Source organism: Chaetodon auriga, chromosome 14, assembly GCF_051107435.1.
Source record: "Chaetodon auriga isolate fChaAug3 chromosome 14, fChaAug3.hap1, whole genome shotgun sequence".
Taxonomy (NCBI): domain Eukaryota; kingdom Metazoa; phylum Chordata; class Actinopteri; order Chaetodontiformes; family Chaetodontidae; genus Chaetodon; species Chaetodon auriga.
In genome coordinates, this window is record NC_135087.1 from 24,270,901 (window position 1) to 24,282,572 (window position 11,672).

General features: G+C 41.4%; 1 protein-coding gene across 7 annotated transcripts in view; it reads right to left on the reverse strand.

Moving 5' to 3' along the window:
• Nucleotides 1-7,793, reverse strand: part of nrxn3a (neurexin 3a) — a 246,478-nt gene extending 238,685 nt beyond the window's left edge. For 4 of the 7 annotated variants that reach the window (XR_013078140.1, XR_013078139.1, XR_013078137.1 and 1 more), the window contains exon 1: nt 7,293-7,793. The gene's annotated coding sequence lies outside the window, so the exon portion shown is untranslated. The remainder of the gene's footprint in view (nt 1-7,292) is intronic. The other 3 variants (XM_076748438.1, XM_076748437.1, XM_076748436.1) reach the window with 2 other exon arrangements.
• Nucleotides 7,794-11,672: the final 3,879 nt, after the last annotated feature.

Genomic DNA, 11,672 nt, shown 5'->3' on the forward strand with positions numbered 1-11,672 from the left:
TCACAGCAGAGCTAAGGACGGATACCCTACTGGAACAGAAGAAAGGCCATTAGTGCAAGAGAGCAACTGGAGGACAATGAATGCTCACTGGCCACAACTTTTTGGACAGCTGACAAGTGTAGTGACAGTTTTACATAGGTAAGAATTGTGAGCCACAGCTTTACTGTTGCTGCAGAAATCTACAGAAACATCAGCAGAACGGGTGCTATATACGCCTGCTATTATCTCATCACTGAGGTGACAGATGCTGAAGTTCAATTCAGTGGCAAAGTTGGTTTTCTATACTAAAGCCTGTCATCACTCTAGCTATGTTACAGGGGAGCAGTGGGTTGGGTACAATGAAGAAGTGAAGCACTGGGACTGGCCTGTTTCCATAGTGCAAACGTGGGACTGCCTGTACAATGAATGGTCCACCTAATTGACTGACCAAATAGCACACATTGTCAAAATATGAATGTGTGACAGTAGGTCTAGTTGTGTTTATGGGACATGAACAATATCAAAACGACAGCAACATTTTGAACTTGTTCAGCTAATGAGCAGTGCATGGCAGCACAGGCTGATAAGTGCCCTGTGGTCATTTTATAGTAATCTGTGATCACCGAGAATCTATTGTGCTGTGTGCCCCTCAAACACAAGGTAGGCGAATAATTTTCCACTCACAATTTAAGTTGTATTCTATTCTACTGTTATAATAACAGAGATGAGACGTTGTATTTCTAATATTATGTAATTGTTGTTCTTACACTCACTATTACATTGGAGATATTTGGAAGAGAGGGTTGCATATTCTTCTCTAACCTGAAAAGCACATGGAAAAACATTTAAAACATGCTTGTCTGTCAGATATGAAACGCCATTTCATATGCAATAAATTCATACGACCAGCACCTGGATTTCAGATTTTTCACCTGCCAAAACTGTGTAGACATCATCAAACATTGGATTTCATCTCAATGAGGTTCGGATAACAACATTTATATACTGATTCCCCAACCAGTGAGAAAAAGGTCATACACTTGCCTGTATTCTATTCTTTTCAAAACTAAATCTGCAACATGCTGAGTACTAAATTTAACAATTTAATAATTTAGCATTTATTAGAACAGGATCTTTCAGGGAGCATAACACAGACTGGAGATGTGCACTGATGGTTCTTTAAAATAATTCACAGAAATGTATGATCATTTTATTGCAATCAAGGTAAATGTGCAAAATATTTTTTTGACCATGCCACCTAAACCCACTGGGATGAAATAAAAACATTACATAGTCAGCTAGTCAGCATATACTGAGGTTATTTTGGAAATGGTCAGACATGTTGTTGTCTATTTCTACTTTAATCTGCTTATTAGAAATAAATACTTAAAATGATTTCCGAGCGGGACAGATTAACATGCCAGAGATAGATTTCCACTAGCAAATTTCAAATTCCTTTTCCTTTATCCTGAGCTGTTATCAAACCTCCACAGAGCCTCCTCTCCAGGGTTACATCTATGCATACTGAGCTGCTTATCAAAATTGTGTTAAATAAGAGATATCAGCCTGTCAATGCTGCCCAGCTCGAACATCACAGAGGTTCTTCCTTAACCATAACTAGTGTCTATATTGCATTATGTATTATGTAACATTCATTGACTTTTTGAACAAATGTTTGGTTATATTTGATTTCTTTAGTATCGTTTCATTTGATATTGACAATAAGCAGCTTTCTTGCACTCATTTGCCAATTTTATAAAACCTGGCCTTTTTTTGTTGATTTTCAAAACGTAAAGACTTTTATTGTCACCTACTGAAAACATTGAAAAACTGCAATACAGTGCAATTAGTTATTTTTTAAGAGAGTTGATGTGATTTTTAAAATACATTTTCCATTTTACAATTACTGTAATACTTTACTGTAATTTTTTGAAATGATCAAAATAGTCTGTCAGAAATGCTGAAAAATGTCCTAAGACAAGAGATTACCTGTCTGCGGCGTCAGTCTAAAATAAGTATTGACCTTTAAAAACTCATGTCAGCCCAGCTTTCTTAAAGCTGAAGCTGAGCTGACTCTCCTTTTTAAAATTTGAGTATAAATACTCTACACTCGTGTTACAAATTCAGACTTGTTCTGGCGTAATTTTCAGTTTGCTATAACATTTGTGTGTGTGTGTGTGTGTGTGTGTGTGTGTGTGTGTGTGTGCGTGCATGCACGCGCATGCGTGCACACGTGCATCTTTGTCTTTTGTTGCAGTGTGGGGAGCGTCAGGGGTTAAAAGGCTAAACGGCATGGATCATTGTTCTCTGTGAAAGGCTCCTTTGACGAACCCCACGGGGACGAGTCCACATACACACACTGACAAAAGGTGGCGGCACTCTGGATCCTATTAACAACCACATGAGCTGGGATGGAGGGTGTGTGTGTAAATGCAAATAAAAGCAGCCCACTGGCAGGCCCCTTGTGTTTAAATGGATGCCACTTGCCAGTAATTTTACAGCAGGTGCGCTGATCACACACTCGTGACACAAAAACACACACACACAGTCACACTGTCCAGACGCAGTGACAAAATGTCCTCCAAAGGTTGCAGATAATATCTCAAAGGACAAGCAGCAATTTTTTGTATTTATTCGGATCACTCAGTGTGAGGCCTTCCAAATATGCTCACAAATACTAGCGCTGCCATTTACATCTCACAATAGATTCAAAGAGGTGCCATTTTCTTTTGCCTGTCTTCATTGCTGCAGTGGTACACTGAAATCATCTGACCAGGACATGCAACCTGACAGTGGAGGGGAGGAGGAGAGACAGCAGAAGGAAAGATGAGTGGAAACAGAGATAGGGTAGCAGCAGAGACAGAGGGAGTGATGTTCCACCTCATCCACTCCCACTCATGCATCTCATGAAACACCCTGACACTACTCTTCCTCTTCTCTCTTTGTCACGTTGCAAAGACACACTTCAAATCAGAGACAAACCTTTCTAGGAACAGTGCTCATTTACCCACCATCTTAGGCTTATATCCATCTCTTTGGGCTAATTTTATCTGAGGAACACGGGTAGGGGTACACCACAATTAGGGATTCTTCATCATGATATACTGTATCGTGTAAATTTGCATCACTTCATCAATATCCTGTTTGTGTACTGCATATGTGAAATAGTAAAATCTCTGTAAAAGCTACCAAGACTCTGATGACAGAGAAATAAGAGACAGGAATGTCTGTTTTGGCTACTTGCTGGCATATTTAGGTACATCATCAAAAATCACCAAAATAAATCCACTGCAGTCATACAGCAGTCCTGCTGACTGATTTGCAGCAATGCCTACAACAGCCTCATCCACCCAAAGGCATTTAATGGATGAATACTACAGTTTATACAGTATAGTAAAATCCGTAACAGTAGAAAATGTATTTTGTCTCATTATCATCATATTACCCTAAAAGAACTAAATATTCTGTGCAGTTAGCTGGATCAAAATCACCTCAGCAAGTCAACCAGAAATACAAACAAAAATGTGTCTATGAGACACTGACAGAAAAAAGACCAATGACCAGAAGGCACAATGTATTAATCAAAATGTTTTAACATCAGTAGTGGCGGAACACAAGTACTTTGTTGTCTCAACTGACTAAAACATTTTGAGTCGATTATCAATTCTTTTTATTCAGTTCTTTTTAAAGTGATCCATTACTATGGAAAGTGTTCAAATATTCACAATCATGCTTTTGATTCACTGCACAGGGGGACAAGGTGCACTCTCTCTTTCCTTTTTCACTAGTCTCCACTGAACTGCCTTGCACTAGATAATAAAAGGTATAGGCTGACATTCATCAGCAGAGGGACAGCACCACTGCAGAGTGATTTCAATTAAAATCAAACAGCTGATTTAAATAAATCCTTAAGTAGATTTTAAATATGGGAAGCATCATTTGGTTTGTTTGCAGAATTATTGTAATGATTTGTCAGTCCTCGGTTTTTGTATTTACCGCTGTTTTCTGTGTACATCCTCAAATTGCTCATTTTAAACAGACATAAATAAAAACAGTCTAAGGAAGGTAAATGTAACATGGGAAGATGAGTTAAAGTGAGGGACTGAGGGTGTGTGTTTGTGGGTGGGAGAGTGTTATTTTGGCGTTGGTTTGGCAGCGGGTGCAGCGTGGGCACAGTGTTGTTATACAGCTACTCTGCAGGCAAGACACGCCTTCTCTGGGCTCTGTGGTTCTGCTGCAGCACCCTTCACGGCATTACATCACCCTGTTAGAGCACCCAGCACCCCACAAATGCCTGCATACAAACCACATGCACGCACACACGCACACCGCAACACCATACGCGTACCATACAGACATTCACACACCACAGCAATGTCTGTGTATACAGAATACACATAATACACACATTCCAATAAAATGAGAATCATACACACCACAGAAATGACTGTACACATACGCACATATTACTGCAGACACACCAAAAATATTACATATGCACGCCAACAACCAAAGCCCGGAGAGGTGCGTACACCTCAATCTACACACACACACATCACTACACACACCCCACCAGCAAACACACCCACAAATACCTTGCTTTTTCCCTCACCACCACCAGCAGTTTATATAACATCAAACCACCTTTGCCATTGTGGTGTTAACTGTTTTTGGAGATTGTTTTCTTTTTCCTTTGACTTGTGTGTTTTTTATCATCTTGCATTTTGATAATACTCTAATTGCTCCATCAGCTGAAATAAAACAAGATATTACATGGCTGTGCATTTTTAGGTCTGGATAAATCTGAAAACTGCAACAAAGGGAGAATTATTTGCTTTCTATTTCATATCACTATTTTAATCTTATTTAAAAGTATGTCTATTGAAAAGGCAGAGCCTTGCAGATCATTTACAGAAAAAACAATATATACCCTAATATATGGTCCAGTAATGTCACACACTATCGCACCCTTAAAAAAATAAGAAACAAGAGGGGGGGCATCGTCTGAACGCAGAAGAAATCGACCAAATTAACGAAAAAGAGCATGCTCTAAAATCCTGCGTAATATTTGACTGTCCCCCCGCCAAGAGGGATTAATGTTACCTTGAGAGCCCTTGGCTTTTTGCGCCTGGTTTGTCAGTGCAGTTAATCGGCTGCCATCCAGAACAAAAAAAAAAAAAAACAGGACAGCCAAATTACCCAAAACAGCCTCCATCCTACCCGCGACAACCCCCACCTCGAACTTAAAGACGGGAGGGGGGGCGAGCAAGAAAATGAAATGGAGAGGGGTTACATATTTTGCAGAAAGTACGCGCCATCTATGTAAACGACATCACAGGCAGACAAGACAAACGTAAGAATTTCGCCAAGAAAATAACGTCGTCTGTCAATTTCAGAGAAGAATAGTTGTCACTAGTGACCACACATTTACAATCATATCAAATCATTATCATTTAAATTCTCAGCATGCAACAAAAATAAAAACATATAAATAGATAAATAAATAAAAGGAGGGTTGAAAAAAACATTACAATAGTTCGGACTAATCCAAAGGACAAATTGTTTTCTTCTTCGAATAATATGAGATGAAGCGGAACTGTTTCCTGACGCTTTGATGTTGGAAATGATGTGATGTCTAAAGCAGCTTAGGAGCAGGTGATGAAGCAACTTTGGGCCCTTTGCAGGGAAAAAGAGACGCATTCTCTGCTGGGTCACGCCCATTCTGAAGCCCGTTTTGGAAAAAGCCTGATTAGGAATTCCCCCTGCATAAATGCACAAGAATCATCTAATCCTATTAACTCTTAAAATCCGACACATCGAAATGTGTGCTGCAGCGATGAAGAAAAATATAATTGTCATCCTCCTTGCCTTTATGAATTCGCGCCAATTTAGACTGTTACATCAGTTGTCATTGTTTCATTTTTTTTTGGACAGACCCTTAGACAAGACAGTAAAAGGCGCAGACAGACATCAGACTGAGGCCTGGAAACCTTACTGCTTATTTTGCGACAGACAGTGATTTTTTAAGGCACACTGCAGAAGGCCTCGTATTTTTCCTGCGATGAAAACTGACAGATGTGCTGTAAAAATGGGACATCTGCATTGGTCGTAGTGTCAATGACAAACTGAAGGCAGTGCTCATTTAAATTAAAGTTCTTGTCTGTAAATGGATTTGAGGCTGAACTAAGCAGGCCCAGACTGTGGCTTTTCAAATGTGGACTGAAGACGAGAAAAAAAAGTAGTCAGCTCAACGTGCAGCATGAAATGCAGTTTATTTGGGGCAGAGCTGTCTTATTTCAGTAAACTTCCCTGCTGTCCCCGCGAACAACGTTTGATCCATCAGGGAACCAAAATGATCCAAATCATCTTCATCATCCTTTCACTAAAATTTGACATTTTTCCTCCCCGCACATAATCCTTCTAACGTCACGTTTTAACAACCGCTAACGACTTTATTTTCATTTATTTCGATATTTTGCGCTAATTCTAATATGAAAAGATACTGTTTAAATGCGCAATTTTTACACGTCAACGTTGTAATGTCATTGCATTTATGTAGTGTAGAAAATAATCACAGCCATTGGATTAATCTGGTAATGTGTGTGAAAACAGCAGCCAGCAGCTGGATTTTTGAGTATAGACAGGGGGAGGAAGAGGGATAATGGTGGAATGTGATGGTTATTGCATCGCGAGGAAGTATGCAGCCTGCTGGCGCGTGCTGTCCGTCTCCGTTAACACAGAAGGTCATGTATCGAACAGCATGTCACACTGAATACTCAAATTACAACAAAATATGCATCTACATTTAAAGAGTGGAGGCTATTCGCCGTGTCTGTTGGGCGGAAAGGGACGAACGTGGCGTGTCAGGGTGGCTTTTTTCAACGTTTTAATATGATGCTGTACACGAGAACAATGCGTGGACACTGGACACCTGGCGCTCACGTTATTTATTATTCATCATCCTAGAAATAAGGTGTAGGGAATCCTCCAGGTCGCGGTTTAAGTTATTTTTCGAGGTTGATGCTCTTCATTTTTGATGCACAAATGTTGTTTAAACGTTAGCTACAGCATTTTTAAGATATTAAGCTATAATAATAATAATCAGAAAAAAAAACTAAATTGACGATTCATACAGTACACATCGCCTCAGGGGAGCGGAGAGGGCGTGTGTAATTCTATACCCGCCTGTCACGGTGTTTCTGTTCCTCCGGGGGAATTTAGAGGCCAAAATGGCAGAAATTCCCATTTTGAATCCCAGAAACGCCGCCGTTCTTTCAAGGAGACTCACACCTGCCTCGACTCGCCATACTCACCGTTCCGGTGCGCACAAACTGGAAAAAGTCCTGTAAAAGTGGCAAGTTCCGAGATGCCTGTGCGTCAGAAGTCGAAACTCCAGCCTTCCTGCCTCATATTTCCTCTGGAACCTTCTCCTGTTTCTGTCCCGCTATATTAAATTCAAAGGGGTTTCTACGCGGATGAGAAACATGAACAGGTTGTAGTAAAAAAAAAAAAAAAAAAAAAAGACGACGCTACTGACCTTATTTAAATAGACCACCAAGAGTGTCCAACTGCTAGAATCCAAATGTAAACTCCACAGAAAAGCAGCAGTGCTTCCGCTGCTGATGGTGCTGGTGCGGCGCGGCGGGGCACCAGGCGGTACGGGGATGGGTTTATCGTCCCTCACAGGTGTGTTGACCACGGTCTACCATACGTAGCCGACAAAAGCCGCTGTTAGCTCGGTGCCACTTGCAGCGGCTGCAGGCAAGAGGTGCACGCGCACACACACACAAACGCGCACGCACGCGTCTCTCGGGTCCGCCCTCTACTCAGCAACAGCACACGACATTTAAAGGCGCACAGGCTCGTAAGCGGGGTCGACACACACACACACACACACACACACACACACACACACACACACACACACACAGACACACACACACACACACACACACACGCGTGCCCTTCAGGTTTTTATTAAATAAAATGAGCTTTGTATTAGCTATAACACTACTCATAATAACGATTATTATTATTATTATTATTATTATTATTATTATTATTATTGTGGTGGTGGTGGTGGTGGTGGTTGTTGTTGTTGTCATAGTACAATAATAATTACAAGTTGCTGTGAACAAATGAAAGATGAAGATGCGCAGACCTCATTACTTTCAGTCGGCATGAGTTGTGGAATGGAAAAAAAGCATCATGTCAGCTACTCTGTAGACTGCAGCTGCTCCCAACAGCTTTTTCACTATGACACAGGATTTGTGTACAATGGAGATGACATTTTACAGATCATCTGATTAATGTACAATAACAGTACTCAGTAAATACTGGGATTCCATTTTACATTAAATGGGATGAAAGAAATTTCAAGTCAGTGAAAGAAGAAAGGAAATAAACAACATCTGTGCCTCAGAGGCCCTATCCTCCCTTATCCATGTGACCTGCTTCAAAAATCCTTCTCTTCTTACATGTTCATCTCTTCTTTCTCTTCTATATCTCTTCTATCTCTTCTTCATTTCTTCTATTTCTTCTATTCTTTTAAGGAGCACTGTTACAAAAACAATTTCCCCCTGGCTCAATAAAGTATATCTGATTCTGATTCTGATTCTGATCATTTCTGTCCCCATAAGAACAAGGACCACAGGACTTAATCACTATAGATCCAATGCCCTAACCTCTGTGTTAATGACATAATTTCAGCACCTTTTCCTGTCCCACCTCAAAACCATCACTGACTCGGTCCTGGACCTCCTGCAATTTACAGCACCAACAGGTCTATCGACAACACAGTAAACAACTCCTCCTCCAACACTGGGACTCCTGAAGAACCTATGCCAGTTACCTGTTTGTGGATTTTAGCTCTGCTTTTAATGCTATCATCCTGGCTCTGCTGCAGGACAAGCTCTCTCAAGTGAGTGACTCCACATGCAGATGGATCACAGACTTCATGCCTGGCAAGAGGCAGCATGTGAAGCTGGGCAAACACATCTCTGATTCCTTGACCAGCGCTACTAGTGCACTACTCAAGGCTGTGTCCTTTCCCGTCTAATCCTCTACCATCCCCCTGTATATCAACAGCTGCATCTCCAGTCATCAGTCAGTCAAGCTCCTGAAGTTTCTGGATGACACCATCCTTTCTGGGCTCATATCTGATGGGAGGGTGTTTGGCTGCAATCTGCCACTCCTCCACTTCCAAATCCCAAGCGGTGTGCAGGAAATATTGTGACTGACCACTCCCACCTATGATGCAAACTTTCTGAGATACTCCCCTCCAGGAAGAAGCTGCAGTCTATCAAGACCAAAACCTTACGCCACAAAAACAATTTCTTTGTGACTGCAGCTGGCCTCATCAACAAGGCCTGGGAGCCTTACTGACACCACAGAGTATTATTAACCCTCCCGAACCCTGCACCCCTCAAGTCAGGTGGCTCATCCAAATATCCAGAAAGTCATATTCTGGTCATATGTCATGTAAGCTGTGGTAAAGAAAGTATGAGATTCTGAAAGTTTTAAAAGGGTAAAATTTGCATGTGATTGGTTTCTATCAGAGTGTACATAAACCCACTCACTGTTTTCATCATACCCTCAACATTGTTCTGGCACATGGCATTGGAAAGGCATGAACATTTAGTAGCCTTGTCAGAAAATCCTCATTTTACAACTGTATTGCTATTGCCAGACTGCAGGCAATTCAAAGCCATGTCTCAATATAACACTCCTATGCTAGCTTTAGCCCCTCTGAAATTGATCATCTTGTTAATAGTGCTGCAAGCTCACTGCGATGACACTCAACTCTGTTGCCCCTTTAAAAAAGAAGTTGATAATAACAAAGGAGGTTAGCTCCATGGTACAGCCACCAAACCTGGAAAAGAAAGGAAACATTGTGAAAAACTCGAAGGGAAATGGTGTTTCACCTATATGGAAGAATCATGAGCATCTTTAATGATAAAACTAAAATTATTAGAGACAAAAAAAATCATCTCCTGCTGCCCTCAACTGTTACCAATTTATGTTTAAACACACGAACATTAGAAACAAACCTGCTTTTCCTACATTGACCTTCACCAACTACTATCAACCTTTCTCTCTTAATTGGCACTTCTTTACAAGATATGATCTCAACCTGTCCTTATCAATCACCTATGTGCTATATTGCTTTAAAATATCCATAATTAAACCATTTCTTAAAAAGCCTACTCTTGATCCAGGGGTTTTAGCCAGCCATAGAAATATATGTAACCTGTCCTTTCTCTTTAACGGTCTTGAGAAAGCAGTCACCCATCAGTTGTGTGAGTTTATGCAGAACAATAGCTTACTTGAGGATTTTCGGTTAGGATTTAGAGTGGATCAAAGTTACATATGGCCATCTATAACTGCATCAGACAAAGAACTTGTCTCTGTTCTTGTCTTGTTATACCCTGCTGCATTCAACACCATTGACCATCACACCTAATTACAGAGACTGAACCATCTAATTGGCTTTGAAGGAACCACACAAAGCCTAGTCCTATTTATTCTTCCCTTAAGCAATATCACAAGGAAACACTCCATAATCTTAGTTATACTTACATCTATAAAGTATGCCTGCCACTTGCTTATTGCGTTCCATGCACGCTTTCTCTGCTAGCGTCTTACACTCTGCTACTATGTCCTGAACTGTACCTGGCTGCACCTGGGGTCTTGTCTGGCATGGTAGACCCCTGTCTCTACTGATTTTGTACTGAGGGCCTGTTGGGATAGTTTGTAGTGCTGCATTCACATCTTCAAAAAGACTTTCAGACATTATCAGTCAGTCGTGGTAGTCGGGTCCAGAGGTTCCGGGTGCTTTGCTTAGCCATTGTCTTCAGTCTCAGGTCAGTTGCCCTTGTGTTAAGGGTGTACCCAATCTTGGAGTGTTGTTGAACCTCATCAATCTCTAGTTGTGTTAGCAACTGCCGTTTGCGGATATTGGAGCCCTGAGCTAGCAGTTGTTTCATTGATAGTCCAGATGTTGAGTTTCGAAGCATCCACTTATCCACATTCTCTTCTTGCCCCCCCCCCCCCCCCCCCCGCCCCACAATTACTTCTCTAGTAGCCCACATGTCATCAGGGCACCCTCCCTACCTCCCTGTGACACTCAACCCCAGTCTGATGAAGTGCCTTGAGGAGCTACTGTTTTTACCACATCAACAACAACAACATCCTAGCCAGTCTGGACCCCAGACAGTTCAGATTGGCTGTCACACCTCCCTCACTCAAGTGTTGAACATCGGAGCCCCCCAGGGCTGAGGTGGAACAGGTGAACAGTTTTAGGTTCCTGGGAATCAGCATCAAAGAGAACCTGTTCTGGTCATTTTACATCTCCACCCTGTTAAAGAAAGCTCAGAAATGACTGCATTTCTGAAGGAAACTTAAGAAGGCAAAACAGTCCTTCCTACTCCTTCAGTGTAGAAGTGAGAAGTGGGAGTACTCCAGCAACCCCTAAAACCAGGCATTATAAAAACCATTAATTGATAAAGTGTGATACAGCCTCGCAGCAGTGAGAGAGAAAGAGAGCGAGAGCGAGAGCAAGAGCGAGAGAGAGAGAGAGAGAGAGAGAGAGAGACAGACAGAGAGAGAGAGCTTATGTGGACAAGCAAGAGAGAAAGTGTGTGTGCATATGGACAGAAGTGTGGATGCGATATAAAAACTTTCTTTGATCATGA